The sequence below is a fragment of the Benincasa hispida genome, chromosome 9 (genome assembly GCF_009727055.1).
Source record: "Benincasa hispida cultivar B227 chromosome 9, ASM972705v1, whole genome shotgun sequence".
NCBI classification, from domain to species: domain Eukaryota; kingdom Viridiplantae; phylum Streptophyta; class Magnoliopsida; order Cucurbitales; family Cucurbitaceae; genus Benincasa; species Benincasa hispida.
Window position 1 is genome coordinate 14,317,678 of NC_052357.1, and position 21,105 is coordinate 14,338,782.

Here is a 21,105-nt window from a genome sequence, read left to right on the forward strand (position 1 = left end):
TTATATAACGAGACTAAACATTTCGTGGTCTGATCTTATACAAACTCCTTTGTATAGGATACCCCTGTTCCCATATCTTCATATGAATGATCAAAATCATACCATTTGTAGCACTTTATAACACGTGTAACATCTACAAAGCGGGTCGTATTCGTAGTGTCACAAGGATAAAGTTTTCCTCCTTTATCCAGATACTACAGACCATTTAAGTTATCACTTAAGGCACAATCCACTTGTATGTCTCCACATACATGCTTAAGTTACAACGATAACCAGGGATCTTAGTTTATTGGTTTGTGGTTAATGCAACTAAAATATTTCATAGACAATAGTGAAGAAAATATCTCATATTATTACATCATAAATATTTGTTCATACAAGTGTTTACAAACTACAAGACCCTACGAGATTTAGGGAATCAACCCTAACAATCTCCCACTTTTTCTAAAGCTAGTGGGGTGTATAAGATAAATACAAGTACAAAACAATAAACTAGGGCAAAAAGGCCCAGTACAAAATATCCCACTTGCACAGTACAAAGTCGGTCGCATCTATCGTGTCCCTAGGAAAAGGTACCCAACCCTATCTTTATACTTATAGATTGTTTGGACTATATACTCAAACTTGATGGACTTTTATGCCTCTACATAAATTTCAAGTATTTATGCTATAGCCAGAGGTTTATTAGTTTATTGGATTTAGACTTTTACAAGTACAATTTTCATGTTCAATAATAATATTATTGAATAAACATAAAAAACAACTTTATTGACAATAGAATAAGTTTAAAGATTACAAACAATAAGTTTTAAGAGTTACAACCTAACGCCATCATGTTCAAAACATGTTCTCGAATAGAGGCCCCCTCTGGCATGCGGGCATTAAAGATGTATTTGAGCGCATCATGCCTGAGCTGAGTGGACGACTGTTCAAACACTCGCCTCAGGGACTCCATGATCTCAGGGGCAGTGAGTATGAGCTCATGCATCTTGGCTAAGACCTTAGACAAGCTCGCTAAGATGTACGCTCGAACCTTTTCGTTTGCCTAAACCCATCGCTCGTATGCCTCCTGAACATTTCAGGTGTCATTGATTTCATCGAAGCTTGTTTTCAGTTAAAGNGCTCGAACCTTTTCGTTTGCCTAAACCCATCGCTCGTATGCCTCCTGAACATTTCAGGTGTCATTGATTTCATCGAAGCTTGTTTTCAGTTAAAGAGATGGGGAGGGGGGGGAGGGGGCCGTAAAAGCACAATTAATCGAGATATCTTAGCTTAGAGGAATAGATTCACCCAATGTAATTTAGATCATTAAACTAATTTATGACTTAAACTTCTAATTTATGCTTAGCTCAATTGATTGGGATCCCAACCAATGGTCTTAATTATCTAATTAATCAAAATGTACAAAAAACGAATCTGCTCCATACAAATTGATAAATCGCATTAAGTTCTAGGGATTACGCTAAGATGAGTGTTTAACTTCCAACGTCTAATTAAACAATCAATATGGTTTTTCTCTAGGTTGATAGGAGCAGTCCTTTTTGCCTAACGAACCTATTGCTTCCATTGGGATTAACTCATAATTATGTGTCAAATATTACAAGTTAGTCACAAAGCATTAGAATTACACAACAAAATTATTGGGCATAAATCAAAAATTAAAATCATGCAATTCATAAATATAAATTCAAACTAAAACCCATAAACAAGTTCGTATACATCAATAAATCGAAATCTCACAAAATTGCGTCAAGTTCTTCCAAATCCCTAAACCAAGAAACCAAAAACTTACTTTCCTATAGAGATGAAGAGGCTACAATTCGGCATCTACTCGATAAATTACTAAAGAAACACCTAAAACACAAAGTGGAAGAGAGAAGAGAGGGTAAATTCAGTTGAAGGCCGAAGGTGGGTGAATGAATCTGATCTAAAGCGAAGAAACATATATATAGGGTAATGTCGCAGCAGAAATGGTTTTATAGGGCCTTCAATTCCTTTTCCCCCTACACTGGCTCGATGGTTCGAGAGCCAAGCTTCCTAAACTCAACTTTGTAATGACACACTCAAGGAAACCAAACTTTTATTCTATTTCCTTTTTTTTTTTTTTTTTTGAAAGAGTTAAATAACATGCAGCGGAAGTATCAAGGATCCATAAGCATTCAAATTCACTAATTTTGGCAGAAACTAAAGCATGCTTTTCTAAAAAGAAGGTTTTAAGATCATACCTTTGATGAACTCTCCAAGAAACCAAGTGTACAGCAGCAGTCTTCACTTGATATCACTATGAACCACCTCAAAGCCTTCCCTACTATCCTCTTGGAGCTTTAGGCAGAGTTGTGGGATTCAAGAACAGCTTGAAAATGTGAAGAACAAAGAAGAACACACACAGCCGGACAAGAAGAACAATTTCTTCTCATAAAAATTTTTCTCTCAAAAGTTCTGCATTTTTTTTTCAAATGACTCCAATCTTCTTTATATATTGTAGATAAACATACAAAGAGGTGAAGTGCATGGCTTACAGCTCATGCTTGAAAAATCAATGAAGAGAAGAAATGGCCTTTATGTGAGCATAAAGATGAAGGTAATGAAAAAAAATTCAATCTCCATTTTGTGCACCATGCACAACGATTTTCACATTTCTTTTAAAACATAAAATGATTTTAAAACCATTTTAATTGAAAATTTATTTTCTTAAATTAATTTCATAAATTAATTTAATATCAAATATAATTTTTTCACAATAGTCATCTTCATATATTTAAATCATATTTAAATATATATTCTCTTGTTTCGTTTAATTTGAATGTTTCAAATTAATTTCTCAAGCTACCCTAAAGATTATCCAGTTACGAGCTAGTAAGGGGACCTTGCGGACCTACAGATCATGGGCTCCAATGATTCGAGATTAATAGGTTAAACTCATTAGTCCAATCTAACCCCAGTTCGTTAACTAATGGGACACTCCACTATAGCCCATAGTTGAACTCCTCTCACTATAGATATATTATGTCCACCTAATAACCATAATCAGTAAGTCAATCCTTCACAAGTTGTTCATAATCACAGCTAGGTCAACGATACCGTTTTACTCCTGTGAATATATCTTGTTCCTTAAGTTCTTACTGATTCTCTAATGAACAATTCTGATTCATAATCTCTCTGAATCAAATCCTTTCTGTATCATGAGAAGGCGGGTCCCCGATTGTTCAAGACCTGAAGTCAGTACTTAAGAGAACAACCTATCTGCTAACCGTAAATAGGGTAGGAGTGAATTCCATTTTGCAAGGCTATGTCCCCAGCTATTCATCCGGTCTTATCCCTAACATGGTAAGCTTATTGTGCAGTGTTGTTGGACTACTCTCATCGTTTGCAGATCAAAGGATAATCCCAAATAAACAGAAGTTCATTGCTAGCTCAAGATTAAGATCGAGTTAACTTAGGTTATATAGTAAATGAAATAGTCAGTTTTAACAGTAAACGGTCATTATAAAGAAAAATGACCATTTTCGTGGTCCAGTCTATATGAAAACTCATTACATAAGATGCCCCCACTGTCATTACTCAACATGAATGAATTGTGGATCACATCATTTGTAGCACCTTACAACTTGTAACAACTACAGAGTCGGCCGCATCCAATAGTGTCACCAAGATGAGATACCCAATTTCATCCATATACTTATTAGACCATTTAGGCTGTATACTGTCAACTTGATCCTATCTATGCCATTACATAAAGTTACAGCATTCAGACTATAGCCAAAGATGCGTTTATTGGATTTTTATAAAAAGATGCAAAATCAACAAGTTATTGTTATTGATAAAATAAAATGTTTAACATGAACTGCGAGTTCTAGGACATTTCCAACAATCTCTCATTTGGACTAAAACTCCAGTGAGAACAAATATATATAATATAATGTTGAGATACATAAAGGAAAAAATACAATAAACTAGGGCATCTATAATACCATAGACATTCTCCCACTTGCCCTAGATTACACTACTTGGAGTCTTAGTCCAACTAGGTGGCCCTCCCAAACCTTAGCCGAGAGGGCCTTGGTGAATGGATCAGCAAGGTTGTCTTCAGAGGCTATTTTGGTGATGAGCACATCTCCTCCATGTACAATCTCCCAGATGAGATGATACTTTCTTTCAATGTGTTTTCCACGTTTGTGACTCATGGCTTCCTTTGAGTTAGCAATTGCACCACTATTGTCACAATATAGTGTGATAGACAGATGAATATTTGGAACAACTTACAAATCAGCTAAGAATTTGCGTAGCCATACTACTTCCTTAGCAGCTTCACATGCAGCCACGTATTCCGCTTCTATGGTAGAGTCAGCGATACAACTTTGCTTGATGCTTCTCTAAACTATAGCTCCTCTATTAAGAGTGAAAACTGATCCTAAGGTAGATTTCCTGGAATCTACGTTAGTCTGAAAATCAGAATCAATGTCCTGTAAGGATCAAATCCTTAGGTCCATACACTAGCATGTAGTCTCTCGTTATCCTAAGATACTTGAGGATATTTTTTTACAGCGGTCCAATGACCGTGTCCAAGATTGGATTAGAACCTGCTTACAATTCCAACTACAAAACATATGTCGGGTTGTGTACACAACATAGCATACATTAAACTACCAACTGCAGAAGCATATGGAATTCTGTTCATCTCCTCAACCCCTTGAGGTGTCTTGGGACATCGTTCCTTCAACAAATGAATTCCTACCTGAAAGGTAATAAACCTTTCTTGGAATTTTGCATATTATACCTTGACAACATCTTGTCAACATAAGATGCCTGAGATAATGTCAATGTTCTATTCTTTTAGTCTCGAAAGATCTTTATTCCTAAGACATACTGAGCATCACCCAAATCTTTCATTTGGAACTATGATGCTAACCATCTCTTTATATTGGCAAGAAAACTTGTCTCATTCCCAATTTTGTTGACTATCTTCTTGTATACACAAGGTTCGTCAACGTTTTGTTCAAAGCCATAATATTTGATTGCAGTGTCAAATCTTATATTCCAGGATCTGGACACTTGTTTCAATCCATAAATGGATCGATTAAGCTTACAGACTTTTTGTTCCTGTCCTTTTAAGACAAACCCCTCTGGTTGAGACATAAAAATACTTTCATCATGATAGCCATTCAGAAAAATTTTCTTGACATCCATTTGCCATATTTCATAGTCATAATATGTGGCAATGGCAAGAAGTATTCTTATTGATTTAATCATGGAAACAGGAGAAAAAGTTTCTTCATAATCAACCCATTCCCTTTGGGTAAAACCCTTTGCCACGAGCCTAGCTTTATAGGTCTGTACCTTACCAATTTGGTCTCGCTTTCTCTTGTAGATCCACTTACAACCTATAGATGTAACACCTTGTGGTTGATCTACAAGTTCCCAGACTGAGTTGAAGTGCATAGACTCTATTTCATCGTCCACGGCTTTCATCCATTGTTCCCTGTCAACATCTTCCATTGCCTTCTTAAAGGTTAATGGATCCTCTAAACCATCATCTTGTATGATGTTTTGAGTTTCTATTAAACCCATGTAACGTTCAGGTTGTTGAATAACCCTTCCCCTATGACGAGACATTCCCAACTATTGGGATGGACGTGATGGGACAACAACTGTTGTTGATGGACCAGCTTGATCAACTACTCTTGTTGATCTTTCTTGTAGTATCTTTAGACAGTTCTTGCAATATTAGTTTATTGCGAGGTAGATGATTTTTAATATGATCCTCTTCCAAGAATGTTGCATTTGTCGATACAAACACTTTATCTTCTTGGAGATCGTAAAAGTATCCTCCTTTTGTTCCATGGAATATTTTACAAATAGGCATAATTTTGAACGTGTTTCAAATTTCTTAGGATTTTGTATCAACACATGTGCTGGATAACCCCAGATGCGAAAATGGCGTAAACACACTTTGCGTCCTTTCCACAATTCATATGTTGTTTCTGAAACACTTTTGGACGGAACAACGTTCAGAATATACACTACAGTCTGTACTACATATCCCCAAAATGATTGAGGTAATTGAGCATAACTAATCATAGATCGAACCATGTCTAATAAGGTTCGATTCCTTCTTTCTACAACACCGTTTTGTTGTGATGTTCCAGGTGCTGTGAGTTGGGATTGAATTCCATGATCTACTGATAGTTCTAGAATTGCAAATCCATATATTCACCACCTTAATCAAATCGAAGTGTTTTAATTCTTTTACTTAACTGATTTTCAGTCTCAGCCTTAAATTCTATGAACTTTTCAAAAGTTTCAGACTTGTGACTAATTAAGTAAATATAGCCATATCGAGAGTAATCGTCAATAAAATAGACGAAGTACTGATATCCTCCTCGAGCTTTAACATTCATCGAACCACAAAAGTTCTAATGTATAAGTGCAAGAGGTTCTTTGACACGAAGACCTTTTCGTAATTTTCCCTCAAGACATGATTCACATGGATGTAGGAACTTTCTTCTAATTGATTTAGATGACCATTTTTTATCAATCTCTCAATCCTGTTGAGATTAATGTGGCCACGCCTGAGGTTCCAAAGTTAGGCATTAGGAGAAACTTTCCGCTTTTTATCATGAGTTTCAGTCGTTTTAAACATTTCTATATTTAAAATGGCTTTTGCTTCTGTTTGTTGTAATATGTATAAGTTATTTAACAGTCTAGCAGAAAAAATATGAACACCTCTTAAATAAACAAACATTTCATTACATTCAAAAGATACACTGTACATATTCTCTAAAAGACAAGATATGGAGATCAGATTTCTTTTAATCTTAGGTACAAAAAATACATTCTTCAGTAAGATAAAAGAATCTCCAAAAAACAACTTCACATCTCCCACTGCTTCAGCTGAAATGACTTCACTTGTGCCCATCTTGAAAGTCATCTCATATTTAGAAAGTCTTCTCCAAGATCTAGTTTCCTATCGAATGGTGCAAACATGATTAGCGGCGCCTGAATCTAATATCCATGTAAGGTGAGAATTTTCCACTATACATGTTTCAATAACTAGTAAATCATATTTACCTTGTTTATTCTTTTCTGCTTTCTTTTCAGCCAGATATTTTGGGAAATTACGCTTCTAATGCCCAACCTCTCCACAATGGAAACATTTTCTCTTGGGAGTTTTGTTTTTGTTTTTCTTCGTATTGATTTTCTTTTCGCTTTTTTTCTTTCTTCTTCATTTCAACAGTTTTATCTTTAGAAGAAGAAGGACCAACTTTCTATCATCAACGGGTTTCGTACCAGACGTGGACCCTTTATAAAACTTTTTCGGTTTTGAAATAACATTTATTTCTTTTTCCTTGAGTTTCATCATTGATTGATAAGTTTTCAATTCATTCAACAACGTCGTGATTTCATTCATCACAGCATTTGTCCTGAACGGCAGACAGCTCTCAGGATGAGATTCTAGTATCATGCTCACTTGACTTATTTCATCTATCATAGCCCTGTGAGCCTCTACGACGTTAAAATGGACCATCATGTCGAGAACGTGTTCTCTTACATTGGTCCCATCTCTCATACGTGTGACATACACATATTTGATAACATCATGTCTAACAGACGATGACGATTGCCCAAACATCTTCTGTAATGATGCCATGATCTCATGAGCTGTGGGCATGACCTCATGTTTCTTATTGAGTACATCAGATATACTCGCCAAGATATAGGCCTGGCCTTTTTCGTTCGCCCTCATCCACCTATCATAAACATCCTGAACATTTCGGGTAGCTGTTGAACTGGGAACTGAAGGACCTCCTCCGTTAACACAAATCTCAAATCGTCTACTGCTAATATTTTATTGATATTTGATTTCAATTCGAGTAACCCTCTTCGGTAAATTTGTCAGAAGCAATCAGTTATATAATCGAGTTTGACATTGCTAAAACATTTTAAAACAACTCTATTAAATATGTATCTAAATCCAATTTTAGCAAAACTAATAAAAAACCCAATAAATCCTTATTTATTTGCAATGATACTTAAGTGATTTAGAACAAATGCTATCATGGGGCAGTCAAGAATTCCTTCACAGAAGCAAGACAATTCTTGACCAAATACTATTATCTAGAATAACTCATATTCCAATAGTTCTTTTGGTTATCATTTTCAGTCAAGATCTTTACTAACACTTAGTAATTCTTGTAAGTATGACCCGCCATTTTCAGATCTTATAGAACGGTATGAATATGCCTTCGAGATAGAAGACAATATCTAAGACGGAACTATAAGACCCTATTCATTTTACTGAAGTCTGGGATTTTCTGAATCCTATGTTACAACCCTCCGTAGGGATCGCCGTGGTCAATGACTAGCTAGTGTCGCATAAAAACGACAGCAGGCGCAACATAGGAATCTCACAGTTCAAACTAATGGAGGAGACCGTAGGACAATGTTGAGACATTTCTTCACCCACCTACTATGAACCACTTCCCTCATTCACATTGTTATTGACCCATGAATACTTTTCGTATGGAGCAGTCGAGGTAAAATCGATAAGAAGCCGAGCATGGGTCTCACGGTGTGAACTTTTGAGGACTTGAAAGCTAATAACTATATATCAAATATATTGTTAATCTCCCACTAAAGTGTTCTAAGTGTTTGGGTAATTTACTTAGGCATGATGGCTAATTTCATACGACCTAAGTCTAAGTGGTTTATCCAAATATACAACTCTTATAATTGGATTTAATCTACAATGTGTAGGTGATAAACCATTTTATTACCTCATATCACTCACGCAAGCTCATAAAATCAGTTAACAACTCCCAATAGTTCGGTCATAATCCTAGGTATGAGGTGCTCCGTAAACCGTCAACTTAAGTACCCCCAGCCTTAGAGAGGTTTATGAACCGATATGAGTTTGTAACCGTGTTTTATAAGGTAACAATCTATTTTAACATTTAAAATTAATTGTTAACCTAAGTGAGCATGTAACTGTTCTTTGTTATAGATTTTAAATGTCTAACCAATTTTATAACAACTTACAAAATTTAGACATGCTTAACATCCACAACATTCAACAAAGGTATCTAATATAACTATTATATTAAACACAACCCTAACATGCATACTATATATTACAACAATTATAACATACTTTCAATGCATGCAACATGCTTCCTACGGTGGGATTTTAAATCTACATGACATAATGTATGCATATACATGAATTATTTAACTATCACATACATCTCATGCAAACAATTAAATACTAACTGTTATGGTTTTCGTTTTGGCATAAACAAGCAAACAGATGGCTAACTATTACAAATAGCTTCATAACCGTCTTTGAACCGCTCGAACCGCTCCAAACCGAACCTAAAATAACTTGAATCGGGCTAGATGAGTCTAAACCGAACCAACCAAAACCATTTGAGGCTGAACCGGATTGAACCTTGAAAAAACCGATCGAACCGGTTTCTCTCAGTTCAACCTCACAATGCTAATAAGGCCAATCGTGTAGTGCTGAAGGTAATCGTCTAGTGTCATCGTCTTAGGTTGAGAGGAAGTACACGATCACTCAGTGTTTGCTGAAAGCTAAACAATCGTTTAGCTCTGTCACATAGGACTAGACGATCACTTAGTTCCATTGTCATGCTATCGCTTAACTCCATCGCATAGTACTAAGCGATCGTTTAACACCATCACCCAGTGCATTCATGTCATCGTTTAGTATCCACCGCAGCTAAACGATTGCTTAGCTCCATCTTATAGAACATCATCACGTCACTTAGCATTTATCTACATGATCGCTTAGCTCTGCGACCAAATGATCGCCCAGTGCTATCACGTAACACTTCATCGCATCGCTTAGCGTGCATCGTAGCTAAATGATCGTATAGCACCATCGTTTAGTAAACTCAACATATCGTTTAGTTCTCACGAAAAAGCTAAACGATCATGTAGCACTATCATATAGCAGATAAAGAATTCACTTAGCTCCCGCAGGTATACGATCGTTTAGCGTTCAACATCACAATGACCAATGCATATTGCTAAACGATCGTCTAGCTTTTCTTCTCATGATGTAACGTCTGGAGCTAAACGATCGCTTAGCAACTGAATCTCAGCAACAAATTTGAGCCGAAGCTGAAAATACTAGAACAGCAAGTCGGCCTCCTTCGCTTATTTCTTCAATTAGATCTTAATTTCAACTCTAATGATTCCAAATAAATTAAAAACTCTTCCTAAGACACAAAAGCTCATTAAACAAGAGCCATTACAAATTTAATTGAGAAATTAAAGAGAATTAAGATGACAAAACTAAAAAAACCATAGCAGTGCATCGGTTTCATATATTTCATGAAAAAACACTCACCACACCAAAATTAGACTGAATTGAATGCTTAAAAGATGCTCTGATACCAATTAAGAGAGTTAAATAACATGCAGCAGAAGTATCAAGGATCCATAAGCATTCAAATTCACTAATTTTGGCAGAAACTAAAGCATGCTTTTCTAAAAAGAAGGTTTTAAGATCATGCCTTTGATGAACTCTCCAAGAAATCAAGTGTACAGCAGCAGTCTTCACTTGATATCACTGTGAACCACCTCAAAGCCTTCCCTACTATCCTCTTGGAGCTTCAGACAAAGTTGTGGGACTCAAGAACAGCTTGAAAATATGAAGAACAAAGAAGAACACACACAGCCAGACAAGAAGAACAGTTTCTTCTCACAAAAATTTCTCTCTCAAAAGTTCTGCATTTTTTTTTCAAATGACTCAAATCTTCTTTATATATTGTAGATAAACATAGGAGAAGTGCATGGCTTGCAGCTCATGCTTGGAGAATCAATAAAGAAAAGATAACGGCCTTTGTGTGAGCATGAAGATGAAGGTAATGGAAAAAATTTAATCTCCATTTTGTGCACCATGCACAATGATTTTCACTTTTCTTTTAAAACATAAAATGATTTTAAAACCATTTTAATTGAAAATTTATTTTCTTAAAGTAATTTCATAAATTAATTTATTATCAAATATTAAGTTATTTTTTGTACAATAATCATCTTCATATATTTAAATCATATTTAAATATATACTCTCTTATTTCGTTTAATTTGAACGTTTCAAATTAATTTCTCAAGCTACCCTAAAGATTATCCATTTACGAGCTAGTAGGGGGACCTTGCGGACCTATAAATCATGAGCTTCAATGATTCGAGATTAATCGGCTAAACTCATTAGTCCGATCTAACCCCCGTTCGTTAACTAATGGGACACTCCATTATAGCTCATAGTTGAACTCCCCTCACTCTAGATATATTATGTCCACCTAATAACCATAATCAGTAAGTCAATCCTTCACAAGTTGTTCATGATCACAGCTAGGTAAAAAATACCGTTTTACTCTTGTGAATACATCTTGTTCCATGAGTTTCTACTGATCCTCTAATGAACAATTTTGATTCATAATCTCTCTGAATCAAATCCTTTCTCTATCATGAGAAGGCAGGGCCGATTTTTCAAGACCTAAAGTCAGTACTTAAGAGAACAACCTATCTGCTAACCCTAAATAGGATAGGAGTGAATTCCATTTTGCAAGGCTATGTCCCTAGCTATTCATTCGATCTTATCCCTAACATGGTAAGCTTATTGAGCAATGCTGTTGAACTACTCTCATCGTTTGCAGATCAAAGGATAATCCCGAACAAATAGAAGTTCATAGCTAACTCAGGATTAAGATCGATTTAACATAGGTTATATACTAAATGAAATAGTTAATTTTAATAGTAAACGGTCGTTATAAAGAAAAGTGACTATTTTCATGGTCCAGTCTATATGCAAACTCATTGCATAGGATGCCCCTACTCTCATGACTCAACATGAACGTTTTATGGATCACATCGTTTGTAGCACCTTACAACTTCTTGTAACAACTATAGAGTGGGTCGCATCTAATAGTGTTACCAAGATGAGATATCCAATTTCATCCATATACTTATTAGACCATTTAGGCTATATACTGTCAACTTGATCCTTTTTATGTCATTACATAAAGTTATAGCATTCAGACTATAGCCAAGGTTTCGTTTATTGGATTTTCATAATAAGATGCAAAACCAACAAGTCACTGTTATTGATAAAATAAAATGTTGAACACGAACTGCAAGTTCTAGGGCATTTCCAACATTTTTTCATTTTATTATTTTTTTCTCTTTTTCTTTTCTTTTACTTCACACAAATGAGGAAGCCTTATCTAGACACATCGCCTTCTTTTGGCTTGCCCACACGGGTGTCGTGCAAGTCATCTAACTATGAGCAATGTCTCCTAACAATGTGTTGAAGCTTATTCATTCCTCAAGGTACTTCAGCTCAGAGGGAAACTACGGGTGTCATAACCACCCTAGGTTAATCATAACCCCAAGAAAGAGGAGTAATCCCCTTCAAAAATAACATACAAACTTGCTTTTACTTTACGACACACTCTGCCTTTTATGCACTTGCTTTTTACATACTCTACACTTAGCTTTTACAGTACATAACAAGAGTTTGGCAAAAACTTAGACATGCATTACTAGGTTGAGCTTTCAATCACTTAACACATATCACCTAGGCCTTTCGAGGTGACAAAAAAAATATAAGTCCAATAATACAACTTTAAACACGCAAGACCTAACTTCGTTAGACAAAAGACTTAAAGATGCATGGAGATAAGAAATTTTTTTAAAACAGGCTAAAAATCATGATCATGCTCTTTAAACATAGTTTCATGCAAACCTAATCACAAAAAGGGTGCATCATTTACTACTCATCATAACAAATCAAGCAAGAGAGCAAGCAAGAAAATTTAGCACACAAACATTGTCCGAGCATAGCGCGCAAGGACCCTAACAGCTACAACATACCCCATCCACAACATAAAATGATACATTGTCCCCAATGTATCTCTAATCTAAGCCCAATGAAATAAAATAGTCAAGGGAATAGAAAATCTCCCCTGATGATGTTTCTGCACATGGGATGGTGGTAAAAGAGCTGCGTTAAATTGATCTTCTTCTTTTTTAGGGAAGAAGGAAAGAAAGCCTACAAAAGAAAACCAAGAAGTTAAACTAGAAAGTAGTAAAGGAAAGCAAAAAATTTTTCACCTGGCTCCTTCCAGGAAGGGCAAATTTTTAACATCGATTGCTCGACGTGACCTATCCCCTGTCAAGGTACATTAAAATTCTCGTATTTCTCTGGTTCTTTCTTGGATGAGTCTAAAGGAACTCTTATCAAACAGTAGCTCTGAGTGGAAGCAAGATCGTTCCAAACTTATTGTAACAAAATTATCGCATTCACAATCAAACAGATAAGTTATGCATTTACAACAAATTACAGACATGCTTTGAACTTTAACAATAACAAGATAACAAGAAAAATACTAGTTGAAGAACCCTTCTTCACATAAATCTCGTTCTCGTCCAAGGACTTCTCATCTCGCTCCCGTTGAGAATGTCTAAGTAATCGTCCACCAAATCATCTACCCACGAATAGATCCTCACGAACACAGCAATAGAGAAGATACCACCACTTAGAATCCTCAGTATTCTCAGAGTGAGAATCCAGAAGGTGTGGGCTCTATTGGATTTGGTAAAGGGAAGGAGGAAGAGATGACCGTTTACCACGACCAAACAAGTGGGAGATATCAGGTGTCTATCGTATAGACGATGCTTGATCGTTTAAGTAAAGGTAGACGATCGTGTAGTAAAAAGGGCACGATCATATAGACGATTGTTTAGAAAACGCTCGAGGGCACGATCGTTTAGAAAGAGCTAGAAAATTGTTTAATAAATCCTATGCTATCATTTAGTAAACCACGCGCGTGTATATGATCGTTTAGAAACATTGAGCTGTCATGTATGCTCTTGGTTTGCTATACGATAGGCAGTATACACTACTCGTGAGTAAATGTCTGATCCTTTGCAAAATGAAAAAAAAAATCATTTTATTCTTCAGTTACGAAAACTGAATGCAACCTCCCACTATCTCATTCGGTTACAGAGAAACAGTCGGGCAACAATTATCCCATAATTTTTTAAATTAAAAAATAAATATAATCATATTATATTTATAACCTATGGTTTAATATCATATCAAGTGTAAAATATGAACCATAGTCTTTTTCTCCTCTACTAGATATAAATCATATTTATATCATTCTCCTCCAATTAATGGATCTCATACATCATGTCAAACATATCATATATAATTGACCTGTTCAATCATATCACATATAATCGAACTCCCTCTTGTCAATTTGAACACTTCAAACTGACCCAAAAACTGATTCTCAACTTGAATCCATTGAGCTACCAAGGGAACCTTATGGACCTATGACACGAAGCTCCAACGGTACATGAATAACTGACTAAACTCATTAGCCACGAGATCCACCATCCATTAACTGCCAGCATTCCACTAAAGACCGATAGTTGCACTCTTCTCACCACATATATATTTCTATGTCCATCGGATATAACCAATAAATAGTACAATAACCCTTCACAGATGCTCGTAAGTACAGTTGGACCAATTTATCATTTTGCCCCTATAGTTACATCTAACTCCTTAAGTACCATTGATCTCTCTAATGAACAATACAACATAGTCCTACTATGTGTGGACACCTCTCAGGTCATGAGAAGGCGTGTGGCGTCACATCATTCATGCCTCGGAATCAGCCTTTAAAGGAGCAATCTATCTGCTTACCTCTGCTTCATGGAAGGAGTGAATTCCATCTTGTGTAGATGAGTTCCCAGCTCTCAAATCAGAAAAATCCTCAAAGTGGTAAGTTTGAGTCGGCGATCTGGCTACTCGCACCCATGAAAATCAAAGGACCGCCCTCAAATGTAGGAGTTCCCAACTCACTCGGGATTGAGGATATGTTATTTATGGTCATCCTAGTGAAGTGAAGTATCTACCATGAACGACGTTATATAACGAGACTATAACACTTCGTGGTCCGGTCTTATACAAACTCCTTTGTATAGGATGCCCTCGCTCGCATGTCTCCACATGAATGATCAGGATCCGACCATCTGTAGAAGGTCACAACAATTGTAAGTATTCTACAAAGAGAACCGCATCTGTAGCTTTACCAGGATAAGGTTTCCCTCATATATCCATATACTACAGACCATTTTGGTTATCATTTAATGCATGATTCATCTGTATGTCTCCACATACATGCTTAAGTTACAAACGACAACCAGGGATCTTAGTTTATTGGTTTGTGGTAAAGCAATTAAAACATCAAATGTTCCCTAAACAAAAGTGAATAAAATATCAAATATTATTACATCACAAGTGTTTGTTCAAAACTATGTTCACAAACTACAAGACCCAACGAAAGTTTAGGGCAACATCTCCAACAGAATCAATATAACCCAGTAAGGCTATAAGTTTTCTCATCTTCTGAAGAGAATCAGACAGGTCGAATTTGGGTTTTTTTCTGTAATATGACAAAAAAGTTAAAAATAAAGAATCAAATGATCTAAAAGAGTCGAGACAAATAAAAGACTCAATAGACTAGTGAGGACTAGGGGAAAAAACTCGAATAAATACGAAATACTAGGAGCCAGAACAGGGCGAGGTCTTTTGACCTCTAACTCTATCACTTGAATCTCATTAGATTTAAGCTCGACATTCTCTTTAACCTCACAAACTGACAAGCATGGAGGGACGTCCTCATCATCACTGAAGTAGTAGCATTCCACAAGGAACTCAGCATCCGAGGTACATACGATGGACTATTCTGGTGCGCTCTCCAGTCTCTGTATAGCCTCAGTTAGTTAGGCAACATGGGTGATCACTCTTGCCGTTGAGCTTGAAGATTTTCCTGAGATTGAAGAGTATTATTAGCAAGTTAATAAATTGAAAACTCCATAGACATATCTGGACACGAATCTCCAATAAGTAGTTTCTACTCCTCCACCGTGTCGACATGGACTACCTCATGCCTCTAGACCTCTGGAAAATAAAAGGAATGGTCTGGCAATGGCTCGTTTGGCCACCCAACTAAAGTTGCAAACTGAGCAACAAGGTCATGCAGACTCTACAAGTCCAATCCTACCCTCAGCCTCCAGGCGAAGACTCTCTTGCTAGATGCGCTCAAACTCTTGCTACCTACGGAGGTTGTCCTGCTCAAACTTAAAAGCTTTGTCAACAATCTCCATAAATCAAAGCCTCTAAAGACTTACCTGACCCTGAAGACTTTGCATGAGTTGACGAGTGTGGCGCTGTGAAATCTTGGCCACCAAAGCTCTATTACCATCCTGAGTATCCATAGTCAAAAGACTCCCCCCACCAAGAATGGTGAGGCTCGTAGTCCCAAGGACCATAATACCCTACTCGACAAATCCATATGGTGTTGGCATCCACTGCAACCTTGGACATGCTTGCCTGGGATAACCCTCGAGTAGGCAACTCTCGCACACCTCTACTTGCTAAAATCTCATTTTTTACCAAGTGGCCAACAAGGAAGTTAACTCGATACGCTCGTGCCCAAGGCCACTTACCACATCATCAAAATTTGCAATTTGACCTTTGGACGTCCAAGATTGATTCAAAAATCCTGTCATGCTTAACTGACACAAAAAGAAAACAATCAAAGCAAAAGAAACTTTAATTAAAACTAACTAAGAAGAACTAATTGGCTTCCCCAGCAATGATGCCAAATTTTCGAGTCGAGTTTACCGTCGCCTATAAACCTTGCTACCCTAATAGTATTTGTAAATCACCAAATAAACTACTTATATTAACTGGTAGTACAAGCCGAAAGTCCGGGGTCGAACCTCAGGGAAGCACGGAAGATTTGTTCATCGAAGCTTGTTTTAAGTTAAAGAGATAAATTGGGGGGGGGGGGGGGGGAGTTGGTGTGGATTGATAAGTGAAATTGCATAAAATAGATTGCAAGAAAAGTAAAGATAGAAGCATAATTAATCGAGAACGCAAGTTTCTCGGGGTGATCCGAGGTCGAACTCAGGGACTTGTAACTCAATAATGTTTGTGAAGTAATCCATTTGAGGTGAAGAACAAAAGTAAAAAAGATAGAAATTAATGGAATTATACGCTACGCCTACTCCTAACTAAACAGATTGAGCAATAGAAGTTTAACTATGAGAATTAGAAGAGATGCAGCAACTGTTAATGCATAATAATGTTCATTATGTTAGGTCGCCCGAGTAATCCCAGCTCACCATACTAACACATCAGATACCTCTCGGCGGCTAGCTGCATGCCGCATAGTTGCGTCGAGCATAAGATCGTGTCTATCTCTAGCAACAATGCATACTTTGCTTTAGTGTGTTCCACTACTCACCTCTCAAGTGGTTAGTTGTGGCTAATCAGCTCATAGACAAGCATTGTGATGGCTCATAGACGCGTTTCGCTACTGCCTCACACCAAGCGAAGAAGATTAACTCACTATACTTCTGCAACACACACCTCTCGGTGGGTTGCTACATGCGTCCTATCTCTAGGCTGCACAATTGAGTATGTGACCACCTTTGATAACTAAACGATGAATGTAAAAGATGACAAAGGAGAAGAAGATGAAGCTAAAAGAACTAAAAGATGCATTGATTATAAAGTGTATTAATGTCTTAAGCCAAAATGTAATAGAATATAGAGATAAGAGGAGAGGTGGAAGGCTACATGAAAACAATCTCTTGATTTTAATCCGAAATGTGTCAAGGCTACTGGTGGTGCTATGGATGGATGGTGGAGAAGTTTCTCTCTAGCTCTATCTCCGGTGTAACTCCGGTAGTCACTCGAAAAGGGCTGTGGAGGTGGAGAATCCTCAAAGAGTGTATGCTCATGCTCTCATTTGTAATCACAAGGATCCGCCTTAAGGTAGAAGCTCGAATACCTTGAATTTAGGCTCTAAGGCTCTATTTATAAAGCTCAAACGCCAATAGCATTGGTGGTCCCACTCTGAATCACTGCCACTAACCTGTCTCTTATACACATCTAGATGTGTATAAGAGACAGCACTACCACTTCTGACGCAGTAGGTGAAATGTCAACATCATCTTATCCTTTTTTATACTCCCAAGGTATGCGTTCATGCTTGTTTCTCCCGAAGTACCAACGCATTCCACCCACCTTGCGATCAACCTTCTATCATGGCTATTACTCTATCGCTACAGCATTCCATGCGACAAACTAGTCTTAATGAAGATCAACACATGCGATCAACTTTGCGATGGTCTGGCATCAGTGCATTCAATCGATTCCTGCGATAGTTACAAAAAATAGACATTTTGACGCTGTATACGCATGATATAGGGTTAGCAAGGATTTTCAGTGCTAATCGATGCAAACTCACTTTTCTCATGAATTCTTAGTATTATCAACACATATTCTGCTTGTTAGCCCTGATAATTCTAAATAAAAGGCTACAATAGCTTGTATTTCTACCAGCTATCACACCCCTAAACTTAGTATCATGCTTGTCCTCAAGCATGTCTTATACTTAGGAAATTCAAAATTTATCCTCTAGCTTTCCCCTTGCGTTGACCAACTTTTCAAAATATAAATCACTTGCACCTTTAACCTTGGCAGCAGCACTCCCCTAAAAATTAACTACTTTTTCTAAGAGATCTTTGCTAAGTTTAATTCTGGCAAGCCTTCGCTCAAAAACATTTTACTCCTTTCAAGCAACTTTGCTTTAAGCTTTTTACAATGCGTTCGATTAATAAGATTCAAAGCACTGTGAAATATTATTGAATTGGGGCACTGAACTTGGTTACGCTCTTCATTTTGGCTTGCCCCACGGGTGTCATGCGGGCATCCAACTTCGGTTGTGTGCCATATTCAACTCAACTCTTGTCTTAATTTGGGTTGCGCCAGACAGAGGAGTTGTTCTTATGCATTGATCTTGGTCACCTACTTTTGTTTTGACTTACTTCACGATTGTCATGCGAAGTATCCAACTACGGGTAAGTGCCTTTCACAACTTTAACTATTATCAGCTTGGGTTTCCCCTTTGCGCTGGCAATGGAGTTTTTATTATGATTTTTTGAAGCATCGCAATGTGATGGTTGCATTTGCCCAGAGCACTGCCACCCCCAAATTTAGAAAGTGGCAGTATCCTTGCCAAAAGGCTAAAAACAAACTCATCAGGAATGTGGTAAAAGATGTTTGAGGAGAGGTTTACACATAATAAAACATAGACTATCAAACCTTGAAGAAGCTGTTAAAGTGAGGTGAGCCTTGCGACATTTAGTTAGTGAATGGAGTGAATGATAAGTATTATCATGGGTGCTAATCTTTCAATGCAAAGGTAGGCAAGCGGACAAAAGAGAATTTCAAAAGGATAATGCATAAAAGATAACAAGAAAAGAACCTACGAGTAGAATAACATTTGCGTTCATACTTTAGAATTCATGCGGAGGACATAGCCATGCGTTGAATGATAGAGAGGACTCTTCTGTTGAAACCACGCACCGAGAGGAATTATTATCGCACCCACAAAGAGCGAATGCACACCACATCCAAGAAAGCAACCACAAATCCAAAATAACAATAATCAAATGAATAAACTAAACTAGGAAAGCAAAGTAAAGATAGAGTAGAAAACGTCCCGTGAGAAATTGAAGTGAGGTACCGTAAGGAGTCTTCCATGCAAGAGATTGATCTCAACTACTTAGGTCAAGAGACTTGTCCTGACCATTGAAGCTTCCAGCATCTGTTGGTCGTATGTTGGTTGACATGTGCCTAAGATAGCTTTCAACTCATGCGACAGATAGCCTTTCTATCTCTGGGTCGAAATTGAATTTCGGCGCATCACCTTCACTTAAATATCGTTTGCAACTTGGTCTCACAAGCTACAATACACCCGGGATTAAAAGGGTGCCTGCGAAAACACAAAACTTAACAAACTATTAGCTGCCAAGTCCCCGACAACGACACCAAAAACTTGAAGGCTGGAAAATGAGAGAGGAAAAATATATATGCATCTTATGTATGCGTTGATGGTCCTGCGTTGGACTAGAAAATATACAATATGCATTTAAGCTTGTATGCAATGACCATGTGTTCCTGTCACAAGTTTTCTCGCTTTCTCGCCAAGTATAACGAGAAGACAAGTTTCTCGGGGCGATCCGAGGTCGAACCCAGGGACTTGTAACTCAATAATGTTTGTGAAGTAATGTGTTTGAGGTGAAGAACAAAAGTAAAAAGACAGAAATTAATGGAATTATGCGCTACTTCTACTCCTAACTAAATAGATTGAGCAATGGAAGTTTAAACTTCCATTACATAATAATGTTAATGCATAATAATGTTCATTGTGTTAGGTCGCCCGAGTAATCCCAACTCGCCACACTAACGCAGCGCACACCTCTCGGTGGCTAGCCGCATGCCTATATCTCTAATGCATGGTTGAATCGAGCATAAGATCGTGCCTGTCTCTAGGCCCAATCTATACTTTGTTTTAGTGTGGTCCACTACTCACCCTCTCAGGCAATTAGTTGCAGCTAATCAGCTCATAGACAAGCATTGCAACGGTTCATAGACTAGCGTCGCTACTGCCTCACACCAAGCGAAGAAGATTAACTCACTATACTCCCGCAACACACACCTCTCGGTGGGTTGCTACATGCGTCCTATCTCTAAGCTGCACGATTGAGTATACGACCACCTTTGATAACTAAACGATGAATGTAAACGATGACAAAGGAGAAGAAGATGAAGAACATGGAGCTGAAAGAACTAAGAGATGCATTGATTACAAAGTGTATTAATGTCTTAAGCAAAAATGTAATACAATATAGAGATAAGAGGAAAGGTGGAAGGCTACATGAAAACAATCTCTTGCTTTTCATCGGAAATGCATCAAGGCTGCTGGTGATGCTATGGATGGATGGTGGAGAAGTCTCTCTCAAGCTCTATCTCCGTCGTAACTCCGGTAGTCACTCGAAAAGGGCTATGGAGGTGGAGAATCCTCAAAGAGTGTATGCTCATGCTCTCATTTGTGATTACAAGGATCTGCCTTAAGGAAAAAGCTCGGATACCTTAAATTTGGGCTCTAAGGCTCTATTTATAGAGCTCAAACGTCGACAGCATTGGTG